The sequence below is a fragment of the Heterocephalus glaber genome, unplaced genomic scaffold (assembly GCF_053883595.1).
Source record: "Heterocephalus glaber isolate CG9 unplaced genomic scaffold, H.glaber_assembly_v1.0 deba00000470, whole genome shotgun sequence".
Taxonomy (NCBI): domain Eukaryota; kingdom Metazoa; phylum Chordata; class Mammalia; order Rodentia; family Bathyergidae; genus Heterocephalus; species Heterocephalus glaber.
Window position 1 is genome coordinate 950,815 of NW_028258145.1, and position 22,815 is coordinate 973,629.

Sequence of the window (22,815 nt, forward strand, 5' to 3'; positions counted from 1 at the left end):
TATATATCCTTCTGCATACATCAGAGTGCTGGAAGGTCTGATGTTTACAGCCTGCTAGAACCTCCCAGAACCTCTCAAGTACTTTGGCCTCTGGGGCCCTTGAGAGACTGAATGGAAAGACCTTTCCCACAGAAACACAGTCCCAGAGCTTCATACACCTGAGGCAGGAGCGGTTGGGGTGTGAGGACAATGCAGGGAGCTTGGCCTTGGGATATTTGCTCCTAGGTCAGCACCACCAGGACCCTGAGATCATGGTGAGAAGGCAAGGTATGGCAACAAAGAGTGGCTATTGCTACTATGGTGGAAAAGCCAGTCTTGCAGGTAGCTTTATGGAAGATTCTGCAGGGACTTAGATTCTTTGTTTGCAAGTGGGAAATGCTGATCCCACATTGGGTGCTGCCCTGGAGCTCTGTGTGGAGGACTAGGGTGGAGGCAGTTTGGATTTTTTCTGGGCCTTTTTGAAGAGAAAAGTAATGGAGCAAAGCTTGTGATTTGACTTAGAAGATGCACTTCTCGAAGCATACACTTTGGTCCCCAGCACTGAGTAACCTCTCTGAAACAAAGCAGGAAATAACAAAAAGACTGAAGTGTTCTACCCAGTCTGCAAGTACCCACCGCAGACAGAGAGCAGAGGGCACTATGGAGAGGTCTTTAACGTCTTTATCATGTAGCGTTTTATAAGGAGGCCGTGCCTTCTTGAGCTGCATACTCCTAAGTGAAATATAAATGGAACACACATTTGTAAATACCTCATTGCTTCTCTGGTGTGGGAAACTGAAAGAGTAAATAAGGACCAAAATATATAATAGATATTGTGAAATAGGAAAAAAATGTTCAAATGGGTAGGAGAACTAGGGAGGGGAGCCGGAGAAAGGAAAGAAGGGAAAGAAAAAAAAGGAGAAAAGAAGGAAAAAATGGAAACAGCTTTGTAAATAAGGAGGGGAAGAGGAGTTGAAGGGGAGGATTGGGAAAAGAGAATCAAGATATATCGTGCACAGGTACATATTCTCTATGATGAATGTGATCATTATGTGTATCTAAAATGTACCAGTAAACTTTATTAATTTAAAAATAAACAATGTACACATAGCAAAAAATAAAAAGACAAAGAGAATCAGGAAAACTTTGAGCTTAGGTCAGTTTCCATTTCAACAAGCTGGGAAGGGAGGGCAAATTGTTGCCAGAGTCCCTGAGCCTGGGTCCTCACCTCTATTGCTCTGCACACAAATGTGTGTGTGTGTGTGCGTGTGTGTGTGCATGCGCAGTGCATGTGTGCATGTGTGTCTGTGCCCCTCTGGCCGGCTCCTGGTAGTGATGACTGGGAAAGCTACTAACCTAAATCAAAACAATGACAACAAAAACAAACAAAGCCCCAAATTGCTGCTGCCATGGGTCAGCCCCTGCTAGTGGGCCCTGCTATCTGCAGGGTGTCTGTGGGTCCAGTGCCCTGCAAGCCCCTCCGTCCAGGGTAAAAGTTCCCAGGCAGCCACTCACCCACCAGTGGGCTCTGCATATTTTCTGCCCAGAACACCAAGCGCAGTTTCCTTCTAAGATGTTAGTCCTAATGCCTGATCCACAACCTCCCTCCTTTGTCCTGACTCACAGGGCTGACAGCAATGCCAGGCCAATCTGACCCGGGTAGGGAAGGTGCTGTGGCCTCCCCTCCATGTGAGCACTGGGGTGGAGAAAGAGACAGCTCACATCACTTCCCTAACTCTGCTATCTCTGCCATAGTCAAGGCCACCTGCCTGGCCTCTGCCCCCAGGGTGCTACAGGGGAAAGGGGGAGCAGGACCTGTACAGGCTGGTGGGCAGGGGAGGGACTTCCAGGCTGGTGAGGCCAGAGCCTGCTGCCATCTGTCCATCCTGGGGAGATGGTACCAGATCAGAGGGGAGCTCAGCAAGCCACCTGAAAGGGACTTTGACTCATTTTGCTGTAATTGATGTGCAGTTCAAGAAGTGCAAAAGTGAACTGGGAACCAGCTGCCCCTTGGCCCCGGCCCTCTGCTCAGGATTCTCTGTGCCAGGGCATGAGGCTCGCTTGTGCAATGCCACTGGGTACACAGCAGCAGATGGACAGCAAGCCATACATACACTCGGCCCACTGAGTGGCAAAGCACATGGGCTCTCAGACAGTCTGCCTGACCTCCTGGGCTCCAGTCCATCCTCAGGCCAGGGTCTCAGCTCCTCAAAGCCTCTTCTCTGTGTTTACAGCTGTACTTCCCATGTGCCAGACCCAGCCCTCAGCCCTTGACAACTGTGACAGTTAACTGCTTATGCCAGTTGAGTAAGAGATATCCAACTAAATTGGATCCACAAAGTTCCAAGTGTGGCTGAAGGGATTAACTGACCCACCCTGGGTAAGCTTGTCACCTGAATGGAGTATAAGGGAAGTGAAGAAGGAAGGCTGCCTCAGTTTCTTTGGAGGAGCTCCAGTCTTCACCTTCACCTTGGACATCATCTCCTGGCTTCCAGTGAAGACTCTTCAGCCTTCTGTTGCAAACCCTTCAGGCTCACGGTAGACCCTTTGGGCCCTGATATGGACTCACAGTGAACTCCAGGCCTTCGACATCTGAAGGACAGGTCCTTCAGATCTCTAGCACGAAGATAGCCCCTTTGCACTCTTCCACACTGACTCTGGGCAGCCCTTATAAGCTTATCTTGCAAATCCTTATATTTATATATCTTGCATTAAATTTGTTTCTCTAGTGAGCACTGACTGGTACAATCACCGTGTGTTATTTATTTAACATTCACCAGCAGCTTGACAGGAAAGTACTGGCCTTCTCACCATTGGCGGATGGGGAAACTGAGGCACTAAGCTTGGTAATGCTGGAGCCCATGAAGGGTAAGTCCTGGAGCTGGAATAGAGACTTGTGTTCCAGAGCCTTCCCTCCTAACTGCTGGTATCTAGAACCTGGCACATAGTAGGTCTCGGTGGTTCCTAATATGAATGAAAGAGCAGCCAGTTTCTGCCACACACCCACTGGAAGCTGAGTGGTTGGAAGTTTGTCAAGTGTCTTCACTCTGCTGCTGCTTGGGATGAGGTCTGAGCATGGGAAGCTCTAGAGAGCACCCCTCTACCTCCCCCAGGGGACCCCATGCCTCCTGGACCTCTGTCAAGGAGGAAAAAAGGTCTTTGCATTGCACACACTTGGACTCTCAGCTCTTTGGAGCTTGGGACAGGACGTTCAGGAGCAGTGGCAGCAGTAGGAGCCCGGGATGCAGGTTCGGGGGAGACCCACAGGGTTCCAGTGAAGAGACTGAGTTTATCCCTCCCATTTCTGCCTGTCTCTATGTCCTAGCCCTGTGACAGTCCATCTTAGGGAGGGGTACAGGGAGGGGCAGAAGATGAGTTGAGGTAGGAAAGCGACCTGCAACCATGCTCACAGGTCCTGAGAAGAAGACCCTTTTCTCTGCCAGTTTCACAGGCCTCGGGGACAGGAGTCTATGAGCTCAGCAGTACCCTTGCTGGGAAATGAGACCTTAGTTCCTCATTTAAGGCACATCCTAATTCCCAAGGCAGTTAAAAGCCCCAAGTTACCCAACTTGGTCAGAGAGAGCCTGTGCCATACCATTTCACCCTCCCACTCCCATGAATGATAGTGGCTAGGGCCTTGTCTATTTGTCCTCTGAGACCAGCCGTGGATGCACTCTCAGGTCCTGAAGCCTACATATAGAGGAGGAAGCTGTGATTCTGATGGCCCAGGAACATCTGTTCCCCATTTGTCATTGTTGAGCTCTGATGTTTTTGGGGACTAAGTTTGAAGGACAGTTTTGACTGTTGTAGCCGAAAAGCAAAAGGAAGCAAACACTGACAGGTCCTTTTTTCCGAGTGGGGGGGGACGGGACTTTTCTTCTTTGTTGATAGGAAGCCATTTTAGCAAATAGTAGTTGCTGTTACCAAATGTACCTCAACCTGTCCAGCAAGGGGTCTCCAAAGCACCCACCAGTGTGCTGGGAAACACTTGAAGTCAATTCATTTGAACTGAGGTTAGAATCAAAGGAGCAGCAGCAAACATTTCATTTCCACCAGGGCTTGTTTATGCATCTTTTGAAAGATACCTACAACACAAGACCCACAACCTAGTTCATGTCCCCCATGCTCAGTGATTAAAATCACCACTACCTTGGCAACAGCCATCGCCCAAGCGCAGCATCTCTTGGTACTTTACTTGCTGAGCCTTTAGTGGCTCCCATTCTGATCCAGATATTTCCGGTATGTGTAGGTCCATGTGACCAAGAAGCCAATCACTGGCCTCTGACTCACAGCTTTCTACTCTTTGGTCTTTACCCAGGCAGGCCTGGGCATGGCCAGCATGCACTCCAACTGTGCGGCTCCTGCTATATTTGGGAACCATTGGGCCAGCACCAATTCAGAGCAGCTGTAGGAAGTCCTGTGGGCTGAGATGAAGTGACTGAGTCCATTTGAGGCCAAGGAAGGAAGGAAGACTGCTGATCCCAATGAACCCCAGCGGTTTTCTTCTTGAGAATGCTGGGGAGGTGATCCTAGTTGGGAGATGAGGAGGCTGTTTCCCAGCAAGGCAGAAGTTTGAGCTGATGTGATTCCCTGTGGCCTAATGGGATCACATGGTTCCTTTCTAGCTTCCTGCTTTTTCTCCTGCAAACTGTGCTCGGTTCCTGTGGTGGCTGCAACACTGAACATAGCTCATGGCAACACAAATGTTCTCTCTTACAGCTCAAGTCTAGATGCCTGAAATGAATGTGACCAGGGAAAAATCAAGGTGTCTGTGGGATTGCAGGAGAGAAATGATTTCTTCCTCTGTTCCGGCTTCTCAAGGCTGCCTACAGTGCTTGGCTTGTGACCTCTTCCTCTATTTTAAAGCTTGTTGCTCCAGTATCTGCTTCCCTTGTCACATGGCCTTCCCTCCTTTGACCTTCTTGCCTCCTTCTTCTGAGGACCCAGTGACTACAAGACCTCATTTAGGGCATGCCCACATACCGCAGGCTGCTCTCCCTAGCTCAAGATCTTTAACTTAGTCATATCTGCAAAGTCCATTTTGTCATATAAAGTAACCTCCTTGGGTCCCAGGGATTTGTAACTGTTCTGAGGGAATGTAATTTACCTTCCCACAGAAAGTCATGATGAAGACTCCTAGAAACCCTCCTGTAGACCTGAATGGTCTTTGGAGAAGACCAGTAACAAAAAGGCAATCAGACCTTACCAGGAGAGCTGAGTTTCTTCAGGGCCACTCACTTTGACCACCGCCCCTGTAGTGCTTGTTCTCCTCTGGGGTGCTGCCCCTCTATTGCACAGTGCCTTAGGGAGCGGTGGACCCAAATGCCAGCCAATATGTAGTATAAAGGACCAGTTTATCCTCTCCTTTCCTGGCACAGACAAGGTGTGCCACCGTGCTCTATCCCTAGGATAATGTTCTTTAAGGTGGATGAGTTTCCTTGTTCAGTGATCCTGATCCCATTACTCTTACTTCCTGCCCATTTTTGTCATCCCTATTTTCTGGCTCCTGGGCATGCCAGCTCCCAAACCTGAAGATCCAGTCTCCGCAAGGTTTTTATTAACTGCTGCTCCCCACGGCATGTAGACTCTTGGATGCAGCTGACAGATACCATAGCATTGCTTTCTCTCAAGACATTAGCTACCAAGACTGTCTGCTCTGTGGTAGTAATGGAGGACTTGAGGATGCTTTGTAGTGCCACCTTAGAAACAGGCTGGTATCTTGGTAACCTGCTCCTGGTATCAAAGCCCTGGATTCTGTCACTGATTGGGGAATGGAAAGCAATGGTGAATGGAATTGATTTCATTGATTTCTGTACCACATATCTATTGTACAATTACAGGATCTTGTCTTCCAAAAGATGGCAATGTTATTGTCAGCGTCTTGTCCTTACTTGGGAAACTCATTTACATAGCAGTTTGAAGGATACATAGGGCACAAAAATGGACATAAGATTTGGTGACAGCAGCAGACCACAGCTGCAGTGAATGCTGGTGAGGTTTTGGTTTTTGTTGTATCTCAAGAGTACCTAGACAGATGGTGCATATTTGTTTAATGAATGACCAAATAAATGCTGCCAACCAGAGCATCCTTCTTGCAGGTGGCCTGGTGTGGCCATATAAAACAACCATCAGCTTTTAGAGATTGGCCTTTGTAATGGAGCTGAAAACTAGTCTCTATTTCTTTATTTTTATTACTATGATTTATCCCATTTATCCCATTTATCCCATGTGAATCCCATTATTCACATGGTCCAGAAGCCAAAATGCAAATCCCTACATTTGGCTTTTACTGGGGAGTAGGAGAGCTCAAAGTACTGAAGCTAATAATAGTGCAGTATAATATTCAAGAATTTTGTTTTGTTTTTTGCTTTTGGTTGCAGGAATGGAGTCCAGGGCCAAGTTCAAGCATTTTGATGTTTCATAGCTCTGTTGTAGACAAAAATAACAACAAATAAAAGGTACTCTTTTTTAAAATTTCAAATGATTTTTATTATTCACAATTCTATTAAACACTGGATTTGTTTCTAGTCTCCCTTCTGGATCATCATCCATGCTATCCCTCTGTCCCGCACTGCAGGACTGCATCACAGGGGAGGATGAAGCACTTATCTACCCATCTTCAGGCAAATTTTTCAGATGGTACAGACTGGTTACAGCCTGCAGGATGGAAGTTGGCCCCACAATCTTCACCTGAGTCACTGGGGCCACATATTGGCACATGGCATTGCGAAGTCCCACCAACTTGTTCCCTCTGCAGTTGCACCAAAGCCTGGCTCTGTGCCCTGTCCTGGCCCAGCAGATGCCCCACCCTTCCAGCCTGTGGCCCTAGCACCACCATCACATGATTGCCTTTCACCTTGGGACCCAGGGTCTATAGTATATCTTCCCTGGGGCCTTCCCAGCCCTGGCCTTCATCTGTCTGGCACACACATATCTGGGCTCAGGACATCTTCAATCTTCATCTTGGTGTAATACTGGCCACCCTTGGGCAGCCTATCCAAAAAGCCCACACACAGATCCCTGCTCAGCCCACACTGACTCCTGATGGCTGCTTTCTCTCTCGCCCACAGGCCAGTCCTGTTGGTCTGGAGGGTATTTCTGCTTCTGTGTTGAGCATGCCTGTTGGCCATGGAAGTCTTTATTCTGGAGGAACTTCCTTGATGAGGCTGTTCCATTTTGTTGCCCCCAGAAATTTATGTTCATCTGGTCAAGATGCAAGTTCTTGGCAAACCCCTGCTGGGACACAGGTTGCAGGGAGTACTCACTAATAGTCACCATGCGACTGCCCACTGCCAGATGAACTATGGTCCACACATTGTCAGAATCAAGGCCTTCTACCTTCCTATAGAATTCTCTGTGAGGGCCAGAAAGGACCATCACAGCTCCTCCAGGCACCAGCCCTTGAGGCTGGTCTTCCTTATTCTTCTCTTGCTCCCCATCTACCCTGGGTGGGAGGTAGGAGCCAGAATTCCAGCCCTTGGACAGCCTGTAAGTCTGCATAGGGACTGCCTCATAATCAGCTGCCTCTGGCACTTTCTCAGGCCTGGGTTCTGTCTGCCTTTTCCTGCTGAGGATGCATTCCTTCTGGACCATGAGGATAGGGAGCTAAAGGGGTTAACACTCGAATTCTCTTGTCCAAAGACTCCTTCAATTCCTTTTTTTATTTTTTCTTAATATATCCTTTTATTGGTACATTTCAGGTATACAGTATAATGACATTCATCATTGGAAATTTGCACCTTTACATAATCTCTTGGTTCTTATATTTTCCCCCTTCCCTTGCCCTCTCTTCAACCCCTCCATCCCACCCTATTTACAGAGACTTTGTTTGCTTCTTTTCATTTTCTCATATTAATCCCATTCCTTCTTTACTTTTCCTACCTCTCACACTTCCCCTTCCCCATTGCCCCTTTTCTTCCTATTTCACATTATCTATTATACCTTTTAGTCCTCATTTACACTTTCAGTTTCTCACACTAGAGAAACTATTTGGTATTTAAACGTGTGTCCTATTTATTTTACCTAAGAGTATCGCCTCAAAGTGCATCCATTTAGCAATAAATGTCTCTAATTTCTCATTTTTTATGGCTGAGTAGTACTCCATTTCATTTTTAAAAACCCCATGTTTTCTTTATCCAGTCTCCAGTTGATGGGCATTAGGGCTGTTTCCAAATTTTAGCTATCACAAACTGCGCTGCTATGAACATGGGTGCACATATATCACTGTGGTATGATTCTTTTAAGTCTTTGGGGAAGATACCCAGCAGAGGAATAGCTGGGTCAAATGGGACTTCCAGGCCTAGTTCTTTGAGGTATCTCCATACTGATTTCCACAGAGCTTACACCAGTCTACACTCCCACCAGCAGTGGAGCAGGGTTCCTCTTTCCCCACAGCCCCCAGCATTTGTTACTGGTTGATTTCATGATAGTAGTCATTCTTTGTGGGGTGAGGTGGAATCTCAGTGTTGTTTTCATTTGCATCTCTCCAATGAGCAGTGATGTTGAACATTTTTTCATATGTTTATTTGCCATTTCTACTTCTTTGTGTGAGAAATGTCTGTTCATTTCAGATGCCCATTTCTGGATTGGGTCTTTAAATTTGGGAGGTCTGATTTTTTTTAAAGTTCTTTATAGCTTTGAGATAGTAGACCTTTGTCTGAGGGACAACTGGTGAAAATTTTTTCCCACATTGCTGGTTGTCTCTTCACAGTGTTGGTGGTTTCTCTTGCTGTGCAGAAGCTTTTTAATGAGAAGAGATCCCACTTGTTAATTGTGTGTGCTAGTTCACGGGCAACTGAGGTTTTGTTCATAAAATCTTTTCCTACACCGATGTCTTCAAGAGTTCTACCTAACCTCTGTTCCAACCGGTTCAGCGTTTCTGTTTTAATATTTAGATCTTTAATCCATTTCTATTTTAGTTGAGTGCATGGTGAGAGATATAGGTCTAGTTTTAGTCTTTGGTAAGTTGAAACCCAATTTCTCCAGCATCATTTATTAAAGAGGCTGTCTTTCCTCCAGTGAGGGTGTTTGGCTCCTTTGTTGAAGAAGAAGTGGCTGAGTGTGTCTGGAGTTGTTTCTGCATCTTCTAATCTGTTCCACTGGTCTTCAGGTCCGTTTCTTTGCCAGTACCATGCTGTTTTTATCACAGTAGCTTTGTAGTATAGATTCAAGTTGGAGGTTGTAATACACCCTGCCATGTCTCTGTTATCTAGAATTGCTTTTGGTATTCTGGGTCTCTTCTTGTTGCAAATGAATTTTTGGATTGTTTTCTCAAGGTCTGTGAAGTATGCTGCTGGGATTTCCATTGGGATTGCATTGAATCTATATAGCGGTTTTGGAAGTATGGCCATTTTCACTATGTTGATCCTTCCTACCCAGGAGCAGGGGATGTCTGTCCATTTTCTGATATTGTCTTCAATCTCTGTTTTCAAAGTGCTATAGTTTTCAGAGAAGAGGTCTTTGATTTCTTTCATTAGGTTGATTCCTAGGTATTTCAGTTTTTCGCATGCTATTGTGATAGGAATTGTTTACCCTATTTCTCTCTCAGTGAGTCTGTTGTTCGTGTAGAGGAGAGCTATTGATTTTTGTGTGTTAGCCTTGTATGCAGCTACTTGACTGAATTTGGTTATTAAGTCCAGAAGACTTTTGGTGGAGTTCTTGGGGTCTTCTATATAGAGTATCATGTCATCTGCAAATAATGACAATTTGACTTCTTCCTTTCCTATTTTTATTCCTTTTATTTCTTTCTCTTGTCTAATTGCTGTGGCTAATGTTTCCAAAATTATATTGAACAGGAATGGTGACAGTGCACATCTTTGTCTTGTTACTGATTTTAGTGTGAAAGATTTTAATTTTTGACCATTTAGTATGATATTGGCTGCTGGTTTTTCATGGATGGCTTTTATCAGATTGAGCTAGAGACTGTCTATTCCAATTTTGTGCAAGGTTTTTATCATAAATGCATGTTGGATTTTGTCAAATGCTTTTTCTGCATCTATTGTGATGATCATATGATTTTTGTCCTTGGCTCTATTAATATAGTGTATTACATTTATTGATTTTTGTATATTCAACCATCCCTGCATCCCTGGGATGAATCCACACTTGGTCAGGATGTACGATCTTCTTGATGATCTTCTGCATTCTATTTGCCAGTATCTTATTAAGAACTTTTGCATCTATGTTCATTAGTGAGATTGGCCTATAGTTCTCTTTTTGGGTTGGGTCTTTCACTGCTTTGGGGATCAAGGTGACTCTTGCTTCCAGGAATGAATTCGAGAGTATTGCTTCCCTTTCAATTTCGTTGAAGAGTTTAAAGAGTAGTGGCAGTAGTTCCTCTCTAAATATCTTGTAGAATTCAGCAGTGAAGCCATCAGGACCTGGGCTTTTCTTCGTTGGTAAGTTTTTGGTTTTTTTTTGGTACCGGGGATTGGACTTGGATTCTTGCGCTTGTGCAGCGGGCAGTGAAACCACTGAGCTAAATCCCTGGCCCATAGTTGGTAAGTTTTTAATTACGTTTTCAATTTCATTGATTGATATTGGGTTGTTTAGGAATTTTAGGCCTTCTTTGTTCAACTTTGGTAATTCATACATGTGTAGGAATCTTTCCATTTCTTCTGTGTTTTGCATCTTATTGGCGTATATGTTCTCGAAGTAAGTATTGATGATCCTCTGGATTTCTGCTGGGTCCATTGTGATTTCACCCTTTTCATTCCTAATTACATGGATTTGGACCTTTTCTTTCCCTTTTCTGATAAGATTGGCTAAGGGTTTGTCAATTTTGTTAATTCTTTCGAAGAACCAACTCTTGGCTCCATTGATTTTTTTGTATTGTTTTCTTAGTCTCCATTGCATTGATTTCTACCCTGATCTTTGTAATTTCCTCCTTTTTATGGGCTTTGGGTTTGTTCTGCTCTTCTTTTTCTAGAAGCTAGAGGTCCAGCATCAGGTTGTTTAATTGGGCTCACTCTGTTTTCCTAATATGCATATTCACTGGTATGAATTTCCCTCATAAGACTCCTTTCATTGTGTCCCATAGATTCTGATATGTTGTATTGTCATTGTCATTTGATTGAAGGAAAAGTCTGACTTCTTCTTTAATTTCCTCTGTGACCCATTGGTTATTCAGAAGTGTGTCGTTCAATTTGCATGTGTTTATGAAATTTTTGCAGTTTCTTTTACCATTGATCTCCAGTTTCATCACACTATGGTCTGGTAATATACAGGGGATAACTTCAATTCCTTTTGCGCTTACCCCAATAGGTTCTATGAACAAGTATGTGGTCTATTTTGGAGAAGGACCCATGTGCAGCTGAAAAGAATGTGTATTCTGATTTTGTGGGCTGGAACACTCTATAAACATCTGTTAAGTTCATTTAATCAAGAGTTTGATTGAGTTCTATTATTTAGTTGCTTGTTTTTTGTCTACTTGATCTATTTGGTTTTTTAAAATTAAATTCTTTTATTGGTACATTTTAGGTACACAACACAATTACATTTCTCATTGGGAATTGTACCTTTACATAATGCATCTTGGTTCTTATTTTTTCCCCATTCCTAGCCCTCCCTTCACCCCCTCCACTCTTTCCTATTTACAAAGACTTTATTTCCAGTTTTTCCATTTCTCATCATTTTTCCTTTCCCTTCTTTCCTTTCCCCTGCCCCTCCCACTACCCCTGTCCCTTTGGACCTTTTCTTCCTATTTTACATTATCGATTATTCATTCTAATCATTGGTACATTTTAGGTATACAATATAATGACATTCATCATTGGAAATTTGCACCTTTACATAGTCTCTCTTGGTTCTTATTTTTCACCCTTGCCCAGTTCTCCCTTCAACCCCTCCATTCCTCCCTATTTACAAAGATTTTGTTCCTATTTTCCCATTTTCTCATATTAATCCCATTCCCTTCTATCCGTTCCCCTATCCCTCCCACTTCCTGCCCCATTGCCCCTTTTCTTCCTATTTCACATTACCTATTATACATTTTAGTCCTTATTTACACTTTCAGGTTCTCACACCAGAGAAACTATTCGGTATTTACACATGTGTCCTATTTATTTCACTTAAGAGTATCGCCTCAATGTGCATCCACTTAGCTATAAATGTCTCTAATTTCTCATTTTTGATGGCTGAGTAGTACTCCATTTTATTAAAAAAAACACATTTTCTTTATCCAGTCTCCAGTTGATGGGCATTTGGGCTGTTTCCAAGTTTTAGCTATGACAAACTCTGCTGCTATGAACATGGGTGCACATATATCATCGTGGTATGATTCTTTTAATTCTTTGGGGAAGATCCTCAGCAGTGGAATAGTGGGGTCAAATGGGACTTCCAGTCCTAGTTCTTTGAGGTATCTCCATACTGATTTCCACAGTGCTTGCACCAGGCTACACTCCCACCAGCAGTGGTGCAGGGTTCCTCTTTCCCCACAGCCCCGCCAGCGTTTGTTATTGGTTGATTTCATGATGGCAGCCATTCTTTCTGGAGTGAGGTGCAATCTCAGCGTTGTTTTCATTTGCATCTCTCAAATGACCAGTGATGTTGACATTTTTTCATGTATTTATTTGCTATTTCTACTTCTTTGTCTGAGAAATGTCTGTTCATTTCAGATGCCCATTTTTGGATTGGGTCTTTAAATTTGAGAGGTCTGATCTTTTTAAGTTCTTTATAGATTTGAGATAGTAGACCTTTGTCTGAGGAAAAGCAGGTGAAGATTTTTTCCCACATTGTGGGTTGCCTCTTCACACTGCTGGTGGTTTCTCTTGCTGTGCAGAAGCTTTTTAATGAGAAGAGATCCCACTTGTTGATTGTTTGTGCTAGTTCACGGGCAACTGAGGTTTTGTTCATAAAATCTTTTCCCACACTGCGTCTTCAAGAGTTCTACCTAACCTCTGTTCCAACTGGTTCAGAGTTTCTATTTTAATACTTAGATCTTTAATCCATTTTGATTTTAATTTAGTGCATGGCAAGAGATATCGGTCTAGTTTTAAACTTTGGCAAGTTGAAACCCAATTTTTCCAGCACTATTTATTAAAGAGGCTATCCTTCCTCCAGTGGGGGTGTTTGGCTCCTTTATTGAAGGTGAGATGGCTGAGTGTATCTGGCGTTGTTTCTGCATCTTCTAATCTGTTCCACTGGTCCTCAGGTCTGTTTCTTTGCCAGTACCATGCTGTTTTTATCACAATAGCTTCGTAGTAGAGTTGCAGGTTGGGTATTGTGATACCCCCTGCCATGTCTCTGTTACCTAGAATTGTTTTTGGTATTCTGGGTCTCTTCTTGTTCCAAATGAATTTTTGGATTGTTTTCTCAAGGTCCATGAAGTATGCTGCTGGGATTTCCATTGGGATTGCACTGAATCTATATAGCAGTTTTGGAAGTATGGCCATTTTCACTATGTTGATCCTTCCTACCCAGGAGCAGGGGATGTCTGTCCATTTTCTGATATCATCTTCAATCTCTCTTTTCAGAGTGCCATAGTTTTCAGAGAAGAGGTCTTTGATTTCTTTCATTAGGTTGATTCCTAGGTATTTCAGTTTTTCGGATGCTATTGTGAAAGGAATTATTTGCCCTATTTCTCTCTCAGTGAGTCTGTCATTTGTGTAGAGGAAAGCAATTGTTTTTTGTGTGTTAACCTTGTATCCAGCTACTTGACTGAATTTGGTTATTAAGTCCAGAAGACTTTTGGTGGAGTTCTTGGGGCCTTCTATATAGAGTATCATGTCATCTGCAAATAATAACAATTTGACTTCTTCCTTTCCTATCTTTATTCCTTTTATTTCTTTCTCTTGTCTAATTGCCATGGCTAATGTTTCCAGAACTATATTGAACAAGAGTGGTGATAGTGGGCATCCTTGTCTTGTTCCTGATTTTAGAGTGAAGTATTTCAGTTTTTGACCATTTAGCATGATATTGGCTGTTGGTTTTTCATAGATGGCTTCTATCAGTTTGAGGTAGAGACCATCGATTCCAATTTTTTGTAGGGTTTTTATCATAAATGCATGTTGGATTTTGTCAAATGCTTTTTCTGTGTCTATGGAGATAATCATATGGTTTTTGGTCTTGGCTCTATTGATATAGTCTCTTACATTGATTGATTTGCATATATTGAACCATCCCTGCATCCCTGGGATGAATCCCACTTGATCAGGGTGTATGATCTTCTTGATGATCTTCTGAATTCTGTTTGCCATTATCTTATTAAGGATTTTTGCATCTATGTTCATTAGTGAGATTGGCCTATAATTCTCCTTTTCGGTTGGGTCTTTCTCTGCTTTGGGGATCAAGGTGATGCTTGCTTCTAGGAATGAATTTGGGAGTATTGCTTCCCTTTCAATTTCATTGAAGAGTTTAAACAGTAGTGGCAGTAGTTCCTCTCTAAATGTCTTGTAGAATTCAGCAGTGAAGCCATCAGGGCCTGGGATTTTCTTGGTTGATAAGTTTTTAATTACATTTTCAAGTTCATTGGTTGATATTGGGTTGTTCAGAATTTTTAGGTCTTCTTCGTTCAACTTTGGTCATTCATATGTATCTAGGAATCTGTCCATTTCTTCTGTGTTGTCCATCTTATTGGCACATAAGTTCTGGAAGTAGACATTGATGATCTTCTGAATTTCTGCTGGGTCTGTTGTAATTTCACCCTTTTCATTCCTAATTGCATGGATTTGGGCCTTTTCTTTCCTTTTCCTGATAAGGTTGGCTATGGGTTTGTCAATTTTGTTGATTCTTTCAAAGAACCAACTCTTGGCTTCATTGATTTTTTTGTATCATTCTCTTAGTCTCCATTGCATTGATTTCTCATCTGATCTTTATAATTTCCTCCCTTGTATGAGCTCTGGGGTTGTCCTGCTCTTCTTTTTCTAGAAGCTAGAGGTTCAGCATCAGATTGTTTAATTGGGCTCGTTCTGTTTTCCTAATATGCATATTCACTGCTATGAATTTCCCTCGTAAGACTGCTTTCATTGTGTCCCATAGATTCCTATATGTTGTATTGTCATTGTCATTTAATTGAAGGAACTGTCTGATTTCTTCTTTAATTTCCTCTGTGAACCATTGGTTATTCAGAAATGTGTTGTTCAATGTCCACATGTTTATGAAATTTTTTGAGTTTCTTTTGCTATGGATCTCCAACTTCATTGCACTATGGTATGATAATATACAGGGGATAACTTCAGTTCCTTTGCACTTACTTAAACATGTTCTATGTGTGAGTATGTGGTCTATTTTGGAAAATGACCCATGTGGAGCTGAGAAGGATGTGTATTCTGATTTTGTGGGGTGGAATACTCTGTAAACATCTGTTAAGTTCATTTGTTCAAGAGTTCGATTGAGTTCTAGTATTTCATTACTTTTTTTTAGTCTAGTTGATCTATCTATTTGTGACAGTGGGGTGTTGAGGTCCCCCACTACAATTGTATTAGTGCATATATGACTTTTCATGTCCGTTAGTATTTGTATTATATAGTTGGGCACACTAGTGTTTGGTGCATAGATATTTATGATTGTCATCTCTTCCTCTTGGATTCTCCCCTTTAGAAGGATGTAGTGTCCTTCTTCGTCTCTCTTAATGAGTGTTGATTTGAAATCTACTTGATCTGCAAAGAGAATAGCTACTCTTGCTTTTTTGGGGGGTTCCTGTGACATGGAGTAGTGTTTTCCACCCTTTGACTTTCAGTCTATGAGTTTCCTTTTGAATTAAGTGTGGTTCTTGTATGCAGCATATTGTTGGATTTTGCTTCTTGACCTATTCTGCCAATCTATTTCTTTTGATCGGTGAATTGAGAGCATTAATGTTGATGGTTATAACTGAAACGTATTGACTTGTCATTGCCATGACTTTTTCTTTTTGTTGGGTTCTCCCCCTTTCCATTTAATTTCTTGTCATGCCAGATGGGTTCATTCTGCTTTGCTTCCTGGGATTGTGATCCTCAATGTCTGTTCCCAGGACATTGTGTAAAATTCTTTGGAGTGCTGGTTTGGTATTCACGAAGTTCCTAAGGTGCTCTTTGTCATGAAAGTATCTTATTTCTCCAACCATTTTGAAAGATAGTTTTTCAGGGTACATCAGTCTGGGTTGGAGGCTGTTTTCTTTTAGGGCTTGGAATATGTCACTCCCAGCTCTTCTTGCTTTGATGGTTTGTGTTGAGAAGTCTGCTGTGATTCTGATGGGCTTTCCTTTGTATGTGATTTGTTTCTTTTCTCTAACTGCTTGTAGAACTTTGTTCTTCTGTTGAGTTTCTGGAATCTGAACAATTATATGCCTATGTGTAGATTTTTTTTGATCAAGGCTATTTGGAGTCCTATATGCCTCACTTATGTGTACGTCAAGCTCTTTTCCCCTGCTTTGGGAAGTTTTCTGCCATTATTTCTGTGAAGAGTTTTTTAATGTCATCTGCATTCTCTCCTGTTTCTTCATTGACTCCAATCAGTCTTATGTTATTCTTATTTGCATCATCTAGCAGCTGCTGGATTGATGTTCCCTTATAATTTTGCAGCAATTTTTCTTTTCCTGGTCACTAATTGCAATCTTATCTTCTATATCTGAAATTCTGTCCTCACATTGGCTCATTCTGCTGTGTAGACTTTCAATGGAGTTTTTCATGTCCTGGAAATCTATTTGCATCTGTTTTTTGGATTCCATTTGGTTCTTATGTTGGGATTCCCTCATGTTCCTGAGCTCCTCTCTAGATTTATTAATCATGTCTTGCAGTAGGGGCACAATTTCTCCTGTTATCTGAGAAATTATTTCTGATTTCATTTTTTCCAGATCCCCTTTTGTTGCCAGTTCAGTGAGTCCAGGTGGTTGAGTATCAGAGTGTCCCATCCCATTTCCCTTTGGGGTTGCTGTAGGTGATCTGGAAGTCTGGTTTTGAGACTTATTTATGTGTTTTCTCTTTTCGACTGGAGTGGGGGGTTGTTGGCGCCTGCAGGGATTACCTCCTCTGAGCTGGGAGAGGTGGGACATGGGCCGGGAGCAGCGGTAGGGATGGTGGCCCAAAAGCCCTTTCCTCTGGGCTGGGAGCAGTGGGAGGGATGGTGTCCGGGAAGCCCCTTCCTCTGGACCAGGAGCAGTGGGACAGCAGCGTAGAAGCCCCTACCTCTGGGCCGGGAGCGGCGGGACTCAGTACAGCCGTCTGGTGGTCCGGTGTCCTCTGCGTCTTTGTAGTGTGGAACCAGGTGGCTGTACAGAGGAGTGGGGGGGCGGGTTTCCAGTGGATTGTTGCCAGGGTGCGGGCTGATTCAGAGTGTTCTGCGCCACTCAAGACCTCCGTAGGGTGTGTGCAGACCTGCCTGTCTGCAGCGGCCTGATTTGGCATGTTTCACATGACTCGCAACCTCCTGATCTATCTATTTGTGACAGTGGGGTAGTGAGGTCCCCTGCTACTGTTGTATTAGTGCTTATATAGTTTTTCATGTCCATTAGTATTTGCTTTATATAGTTGGGTGCACTAGTGTTTGGTGCATAGATATTTATGATTGTCATCTCTTCCTGTTGAGTTGTTCCCTTTACAAGGATGTAGCATCCTTCTTTGTCTCTGTTAATCAGTGTTGGTTTGAAATCCACTTGATCTGCAAAGAGGATAGCTACTCCTACTTTTTGGGGGGTTCCCGTGACATGGAGTATTGTTTTCCACCCTTTAACTTTCAGTCTATGAGTTTCTTTTTGAATTAAGTGTGTTTCTTGTATGCAGCATATTGTTGGATCTTGCTTTTTGTCCCATTCTGCCAGTCTATTTCTTTTGATTGGTGAGTTGAGACCATTAACATTGATGGTTATAACTGATACATATTGAGTTATCATTGTCATGACCTTTTCTTTTTGTTGGATTCTCTCCCTTAGCTTTTAATTTCTTGTCGTGCCAGATGGGTTCATTCTGCTGGACTTTCTGGGGTTGTGATCCTCTTTGTCTTTTCCTAGAATTTTGTCTAAAAGTTTTTGGAGTGCTGGTTTGGTATTCATGAAGTTCCCAAGATGCTCTTTGTCATGAAAGTATCTTATTTCTCCATCAATTTTGAAAGATAGTTTTGTAGGATACGTCAATCTGGGTTGGAGGCTGTTTTCCTTTAGTGCTTGGAATACATCACTCCCTGCTCTTCTTGCCTTGAGGGGTTGCATTGAGAAGCCTTCTGTGATTCTGATGGGCTTTCCTTTGTATGTGATTTGTTTCTTTTCTCTAACTGCTTGTAGAATTTTGTTCTTCTGTTGAGTTTCTGGAAACTGAACAATTATATGCCTATGTGTAGATTTTTTTTGATCAAGGCTATTTGGAGTCCTATATGCCTCCCTTATCTGTATGTCAAGTTCTTTTCCCCTGCTTGGGAAGTTTTCTGCCATCACTTCTGTGGACAGCTTTTTTTATGTCATCTGCACTCTCTCCTCTTTCTTCATTGATTCCAATCAGTCTTATGTTATTCTTATTTGCATCATCTAGCAGCTGCTGGATTGATTTCTCATGGTCCCTTACAATTTTAAAGCAATTTTTCTTTTCCTGGTCACTAATTGCAATCTTATCTTCTATATGTGAAATTCTATCTTCACATCATCTCGTTCTGCTGCATAGACTTTCAGTGAAGTTTTTAATCTCCTGGAAATCTGTTTGCATCTGTTTTGTGGATTCCATTTGTTTCCTATGTTGGGATTCCATCATGTTGCTCAGCTCCTCTATTTTTTATCTGTGTCCTCTCTAGACTTAGTAATCATGTCTTACACCATGGGCACAATCTCTGCTGTTATGTGAGAAATTATTTCTGATTTCATTTTTTCCAGATCCTCTTTTGTTGCCAGTTCAGGGAGTCTAGGTGGTTAAGTATCAGAGTATTCCATCTCATTTCCCTTTGGGGTTGCTGTAGGTGATCTGGAAGTCTGGTTCTGAGGCTTGTTTATGTGTCTTCTCATTTCAACGGGTTGGGGCAGTGCTGGAGGGACTTGCCTGGCTCACCTCCTCTGTGCTGGGAGCTGTCGCCCTCCTACCTGGAATCCTCTTCTGTTCTCGGAGCTGTGGCTCATTGACCTGGGAGCCTCCTCTGTGCTGGGAGCTGTGGCACACCTACCCGGAATCCTCTTCTGTCTTCAATTCCTAAATGAGCACCTTCAGGGCCTGGGGCAACATGCATCTGCCAAAACCTCTGTGGATAGCTCAGAGGTAGGGTCAAAGACTACCTGCAATGGTCATTCTGGATCAAGAGGGTGACCAGTTCCTTTGGGGGTTCTGGGGGCTTCATACCCTGCAGCTCCCTTTTTTTTTTTTTTTTTTTTTTGGTGCTGGGGATCAAACTTGGGATCTTGCACTTTTGAGGCAGGCAATGACACCATTGTGCAGCTTCGTTTCTTTCACAGTCTTCAAGAAATCCTCCTTTGGAGTTGACCCTGAGCAGTCTCCTAGATCCACCAGCCACCTCCAGATGGAGGCTCGGGTAAAGCTGAAGGAAACTGCAGCAGCTGGCTCCAAAGCCCCAACTTCAGAGTTTGCCATGTTGCCTCCTGTCTCAGGTCAGCCTTCTGTTCTAAAAGGCATTCTTTATCAACAGAGTGCGTACCTAAGTACACTTAGAGTTAGGATAAGTGTTTAAGAAAACTTTCTGAACTCTGGGTCCCTGTGGGAAGTAGCATAGTACCAATGAGTAGAGGAAGCAAGACAAGCCAAAGCAGAGACAGTGTCATTAAAATCCAGCAAAACACGGGGCAGGTGAATGGCTGAAAATGGAGGTGTTGTTGGTATCAAGATCAGGCAGTCCCAGAAACTATTGACTGCAGGTGGGTCCAAATCACTGTAACAAATGTCTTCCAGACAGAAGCTCCAGGGGAATAGGTGCTGCCTTGGGCAGAATCGAGGCCTCCACCTTTGACTCTAGATCACTGGCAGGGAACCTTCCTGGCTTGCACAGGACCAAGAATACCCTGAGATGTGCAGTGTCCAGTGCTGAAACAAGACAGCCATGGGAAAACTGGGATTACCACCTGCCTCTAGAGCTCTCTGACTCTGAAATGATTTCATCCCCTTTCAGCCTGAACGTGGGGTCACTGGGATGCCCTCTCAAGCACTGCTTATTCTTATTTTATTTTATTTTTTTATTTTTTATTTTTTGTATATCCTTTTATTGATACCTTTTAAATGTACAATATAATGACATTCATCATTGGAGATATGCACCTTTATGTACTCTCTTGGTTCTTATTTTTCCCCCTTCCCCTGCCCACCCTTGAACCCCTCCATCCCTCCCTATTTACAAAGACTTTGTTTCCATTTCTTCATTTTCTCATATTAATTCTATTCCCTTCTTTCTTTTCCCCTACCCCTCCCACTTTCCCCTCCCCTTTGCCCCTTTTCTTCCTATTTCACATTATCTATTATACATTTTAGTCCTTATTTACACTTTCAGGTTCTCACACTAGAGAAACTATTTGGTATTTATACATGTGTGTCCTATTTATTTCACTTAAGAGTATCGCCTCAATGTGCATCCACTTAGCTATAAATGTCTTATTTCTCTTTTTTGATGGCTGAGTAGTACTCCATTTCATAAGAAAAAATCCACATTTTCTTTATCCAGTCTCCAGTTGATGGGCATTTGGGCTGTTTCCAAGTTTTAGCTATGACAAACTGTGCTGCTATGAACATGGGTGCACATATATCACTGTGGTATGATTCTTTTAATTCTTTGGGAAAAATACCCAGCAGGGGAATAGCTAGGTCAAATGAGACTTCCAGTCCTAGTTCTGTGAGGTATCTCCATACTGATTTCCACAGTGGTTGCACCAATCTACACCTCCACCAGCAGTGGAGCACGGTTCCTCTTTCCCCACAGCCTCACCAGCATTTGTTGTTGGTTGATTTCATGATGGCAGCCATTCTCTCTGGGGTGAGGTGGAATCTCAGTGTTGTTTTCATTTGCATCTCTTGAATGACCAGTGATGTTGAATATTTTTTCATATGTTTATTTGCCATTTCTACTTCTTTGTATGAGAAATGTCTGTTCATTTCAGATGCCCATTTTTGGATTGGGTCTTTAAATTTGAGAGGTCTGATTTTTTTAAGTTCTTTATAGATCGAGATAGTAGACCTTTGTCTGAGGGACCACTGGTGAAAATTTTTTCCCACATTGCTGGTTGTCTCTTCACATTGCTGGTGGTTTCTCTTGCTGTGCAGAAGCTTCTTAGTAAAAAGAGATCCCACTTGTTGATTGTTTGTGCTAGTTCACGGGCAGCTGAGGTTTTGTTCATAAAGTCTTTTCCTACCCCAATGTCTTGAAGAGTTCTACCTAACCTCTGTTCCAGCCAGTTCAGTGTTTCTGTTTTAATATTTAGATCTTTAATCCATTTCAATTTTATATTAGAAGCACTGGTTATTCTTGAGGGAGGAGGAGAGGGTGTGAAGTGGAGGACCACCCTGCTGTTCCCTCCTGGAGCAGAGACAAAGGCTTTTCCAAAGTATGGGACTGCAGAATGGAAAGTGAACTCTTGAAACCTTTAGGACTTCATGAGAATAGTAAGATTTTTATTTTAACAGTAGATGTTAGTACGTCACAAAATGTAGACATATTGTTTCTCAGAGCTGGTACTGAGTCAGGGTGGAAAATTCTCTTTCTCTAGAGGCAAAATTACACTGAAGTTATTTGAATTACAAAAGGAGAGCAGTTTTTGTGATAAAAAACAGTATGGTACTGGCAAAGAAACAGACCTGAGGACCAGTGGAACAGATTAGAAGATGCAGAAACAATGCCAGACACATTCAGCCACCTCATCTTCGATAAAGATAAAGGAGCCAAACATCCTCACTGGAGGAAAGATAGCCTCTTTAATAAATGATGCTGGAAAAATTGGGTTTCAACTTGCCAAAGATTAAAACTAGACCGATATCTCTCGCCATGCACTAAACTAAAATCGAAATCGATTAAAGATCTAAATATTAAAATAGAAACGCTGAACCAGTTGGAACAGAGGTTAGGTAGAACTCTCCAAGACCTCAGTGTAGGAAAAGATTTTATGAACAAAACCTCAGTTGCCCGTGAACTAGCACAAACAATCAACAAGTGGGATCTCTTCTCATTAAAAAGCTTCTGCACAGCAAGAGAAACCACCAGCAGTGTGAAGAGACAACCCACAATGTGGGAAAAAATCTTCACCTGCTTTTCCTCAGACAAAGGTCTACTATCTCAAATCTATAAAGAACTTAAAAAGATCAGACCTCTCAAATTTAAAGACCCAATCCAAAAATGGGCATCTGAAATGAACAGACATTTCTCAGACAAAGAAGTAGAAATAGCAAATAAACACATGAAAAAATGTCAACATCACTGGTCATTTGAGAGACACAAATGAAAACAACGCTGAGATTGCACCTCACTCCAGAAAGAATGGCTGCCATCATGAAATCAACCAATAACAAATGCTGGCGGGGCTGTGGGGAAAGAGGAACCCTGCACCACTGCTGGTGGGAGTGTAGCCTGGTGCAAGCACTGTGGAAATCAGTATGGAGATACCTCAAAGAACTAGGACTGGAAGTCCCATTTGACCCCACTATTCCACTGCTGAGGATCTTCCCCAAAGAATTAAAAGAATCATACCACGATGATATATGTGCACCCATGTTCATAGCAGCAGAGTTTGTCACAGCTAAAACTTGGAAACAGCCCAAATGCCCATCAACTGGAGACTGGATAAAGAAAATGTGTTTTTTTTAATAAAATGGAGTACTACTCAGCCATCAAAAATGAGAAATTAGAGACATTTATAGCTAAGTGGATGCACATTGAGGCGATACTCTTAAGTGAAATAAATAGGACACACATGTATAAATACCAAATAGTTTCTCTGGTGTGAGAACCTGAAAGTGT

The 22,815-nt window shown here is 42.6% G+C and overlaps 1 long non-coding RNA gene and 1 pseudogene across 2 annotated transcripts in view; one reads left to right on the forward strand and one right to left on the reverse strand.

Annotated features, from left to right (window-relative positions):
* LOC147829735 (uncharacterized) overlaps positions 1–22,815 on the forward strand; it is a 201,635-nt gene that overhangs the window by 66,873 nt on the left and 111,947 nt on the right. The window lies entirely within an intron of this gene.
* Positions 6,368–11,909, reverse strand: LOC101715192 (G-patch domain and KOW motifs-containing protein pseudogene; annotated as a pseudogene). Its single transcript, XR_015447905.1, has one exon. The product of XR_015447905.1 is annotated as a G-patch domain and KOW motifs-containing protein pseudogene (transcript).